Source organism: Nematolebias whitei, chromosome 5 (assembly GCF_014905685.2).
Source record: "Nematolebias whitei isolate Nwh7 chromosome 5, NemWhi1, whole genome shotgun sequence".
NCBI lineage: Eukaryota > Metazoa > Chordata > Actinopteri > Cyprinodontiformes > Rivulidae > Nematolebias > Nematolebias whitei.
In genome coordinates this window covers 34,936,984-34,940,759 of record NC_056502.1, presented here as the reverse complement: position 1 = coordinate 34,940,759, position 3,776 = coordinate 34,936,984, and the positions used below count along the sequence as shown (strand labels likewise).

Genomic DNA, 3,776 nt, shown 5'->3' with positions numbered 1-3,776 from the left:
TTAATATGTAATCGTACATTTCCTTCTGCAAATATTGGCGTCTGTGGTGTTTTAATCAATTGCTTTACCAAAACCATCGGAATTTCTTCCGATTTCTTTCTTTCAGTGCGTCTTTCCAAAACCTTAGAGGGAAAAAATCCCTGAATTTTCCTCGTTTAGAGTTTAGTCATACCCACTTGTACAGAGTAGTAAGTGACAGGCGAGCAGGCGGGCAGCTCCATGTGTGAAGAGTTTTTGACTCAGAGGTTCCTAGTCCTCAGTCCAAACCCCAGGCTGCTGACGGTGATGGAGCATGGGGGGGGGGCATGTCTTAAAGACAACATCAGGCTGTGTTGTGTAATTTTTGTAAGGTTGTGAGTGGGTGATGACGAGGATAGCCCTGCCTGCTTCACTTACTCTAGCAGATGCAGTGTTTATAAAAACAGTAAGCCTTGTGTTATTGTGTAGCTAAGTTTCTTTTTGCCCCTACATACTAAATCATATTTTTCTTATAAATCTTATGTAAACTGATCAGTTGTCATTCTTTTCTCATTGTTCTGCTCTCACTTGTTTTTTTACAACAGTTATTTTGGGGCCAGGAACATTTGAACTGCCTGACGTTGGTGGAAGAGCATCTCCGAGCCTATTTCCACCTTCAGAAAGAGACTTCAGCAGATAGTTCTAAGGGAAAGGCCTGCCACACCCAGCCTCCACCCTCTCCCATCTCCCCCTCTCTTCGGACGGAGCACACCTCTGATGACTTGCGCACAGGAAGTTTTCAATACATTCAGGATGCAGGTGAATGCACAAAATGTCAATGACCTGTTGAACATAGCTTCATGACTGCTCTTCTCAGAACAGCACCTCGATGGATGTGCTGAAGTTTTCAGAGGTAAAATAGTTCATACATGGGTATAGATTTCCTCTTACATGATTATTTAGAGGTACATACATCAAATCAACATTAGCCACAGTTACCTAATTACTGTTATATATTATACAATTAAACAGCAAAGAAGAGGCTTTTGAGCAACATTAAATGTCACTTAAGATGCACACTGGCATAAAACAAAGTTAGATCAAAGCCCTCTGTGAAAAGGAGTTTAATCGGGCATGTCTGCATGTTTCCACTCTGAGTAACTCGGTGTTTATTCCTCGTCTTTGTGCTTTGTGTGCTCACAGTCAGACACTCACAGCAACATACACAGAGGATCAAACTTCTCTCTGGCTGTAGACCAGCCGTCCATTCTGTCAGCTGTGGTTGAGTCTTTGTTTGTTGCACTCTTCCACCGGTCTTTGATGCATTTAATGTTCTGGCTGAAGCTGAAGAACATACAGTGGTGAAGTGGAACCAAGAGGACAGTCTGTCTGCAACATGTTGGGCGAAGAGTCTGGGGCCCTGAGTACTGGGACCTGCTATGACCTCCCCATGGCATGACACAGGGCCAGATGGGATAGATCAGTAAAAGTCCAAAGGTTATAAAATGACAACATTTGATGAGAGTGCCTGTTTATTGTTTTTATTATTTGTTTGCTTGTTGGAAGCACAGTCTGTTCTAGTGACAGACAGTGTTTGCACTGTAAGACGGGTCGACAAAGCTGAGGTTACTCGTTTGACTTTGTTTCTTTTTTTTAATAAACATGAATCCTAAGCAGCAGCTACAGTATGATGCAAGTCATTGCATCTTAGTGATGGATCTGTGGCGTTTAGATCCTGTTCTCCAGCTGTTGCAGGTGCTTGGCATGGTTTAATGAAAGCAGGTTCAGACAAACAAAATTGTTTACTAAGACACTTTGTTTATTCAGTTTCTGACACATGAGGAAATACAGAAAAAGTGTGTCCAGATTTCTTCTTTCTGTTTTTATAGAACAGTGTATTGGGCTTGAGCCACACTTTATTTTTATGCATTTTTCAAGGCAAATGTGACGTATAGAGTAATTTATTGAAACATATACAAACCTTAATGAAAATGCTGTAAAGCAGTGTACCCCAGTTACCGGGCCATGGACCGGTACCGGGCCGTGGGTCAATTTATAACGGGCCGCACAGGGAGGAAAAAAATAAACTTTTGAAAAATCACCGGATTATGTCCACCATATCTGTCAATAACTCACTCTTTACGCAGGTCAACATACACAAGTGGTAAGTTTCAGTTTCTGTGAGACGCATGCGCAGACTGGTTCTACATTGCCCGTTCAGGTGGAGTAATTTAGCTGCATGGTCTGGAGCAGACAGGAGGAGGTGCACAGCCGTGTCTGCGCATTTGAAGGATCACTGCATATTTTTCAACCCGCCTGACAAAGAGTGACTGTAAAACTATTAACTAAATAAAACTATAATTTTAAACAAAGCTTCCTAATATCAAATCAGAGCTGGTTTTGGTTTGAACATTTTTAACTTCACATCAGAGCTGGTCCTTCGCATTTCTGTTTCTGCTCTTAAAAAAATCTCCGCCCCTAAAAGTTCAAAGTCATGGGCAATTTTATTAAAAAACACAAATATAATTAAAGTTTTGCACTGTGCATAAGTTCCTGTGCCTTTGTGAACAATCTGATGTGTGAATCCCTGCGGAGCAGGGAGGAGGATGAGGAGGCTCAGCTGACCCCGGTGTGGGATCTACTAATGAAATGAGAAATGATCCTGCACTTAATACACTTATAAATCACACATAAAGTGATTAAAAGTACATTTGAAATACAGATGCTGTCATTAAATTAGAATGTTGTGAAAAAGTTGATTTATTTCAGTAATTCCATTCAAAGAGTGAAACTTGTATTCGTTACACACAGACTGATATATTTCAAATGTTTGTTTCTTTTAATGTTGATGTTCATAACTGACAATTAAACAACTGACAAATCAGCAAATTCAGTTTGTCCTGAAGAGCTGCAGCAGTTTTGCAGTCAAATTCTCTGAGTTAGAACTCTCAGACTGCCCCCCCACCCCCGGTCTGTGAAAATATAGTCTGACATTAAACGTGACGCAATAAAGGTTGGGGACCACTGCTGTAAAGCACACGATAACATAGTTTACACATTTTAATAAGCTTGAAAAGCTTGTTATTTTGACCATCTTTACTTTATCACATAGTCAGGACTACATTAAGGTAAGACAATTTTGAGTTAAAATAGTTTTCAGGAGTAGCCTTGACCTTTTTAAACATTTCATATAACTTTTAAAATCCTTTTTATGTTTGTTTGTTTGTTGAGGGGTTGTATGGTCTATCAACAATATGTCATTTTCCAGTAATTTGAGGATCTGTGTGTGCGTGGATGGGGGTGGGGGGTGGGGGGTCTGTGTCTGTTCAGGTCTACTTTGACTGAATTGGCAGTGTATTTAAGATCACTGGTGGCGTAAAAAACAATAAAAAACACAAAGTTGTTTCTAAAGGATATATTTCCAGATGGCACTTAATATTGAGTTTTATCAATTTAAAAAATCACCCAACATCCCTGGGTGAAATGCAGCCCCACATTGTGAGACGGGCTCCATTCTTTATTTCCTTCCATCCATCCATTATCTTTTACCTGCTTCTTCCATTTTGGGTCATGGGAGTTGCCAGTGCCCAGGTCCAGCCATCACTGTGCGAGGGGCGGGGTACACCCTGGACAGGTCGCAAGTCTATCACAGGGCCACACAGAGACAAACAACCATTCACTCTCTCACTTAGAGTTACCACTCAATCTAACATGCATGTTTTTGATCTGTGGGAGGAAACTGGTGTACAGTAGTCCCTCATTTATTCCGGGGGATCCAAAACCTGAAGACCTGTGGTAATTGTACTACTATTCCTACT

General features: G+C 40.9%; 1 long non-coding RNA gene across 1 annotated transcript in view; it reads left to right on the top strand.

Moving 5' to 3' along the window:
• The first annotated feature begins 721 nt into the window (after positions 1 to 721).
• Positions 722 to 3,776, top strand: part of LOC119409535 — a 27,700-nt gene continuing 24,645 nt past the window's right edge. The window contains exon 1 of the long non-coding RNA XR_005186793.1: positions 722 to 777. This is a non-coding gene — a long non-coding RNA (uncharacterized LOC119409535). The remainder of the gene's footprint in view (positions 778 to 3,776) is intronic.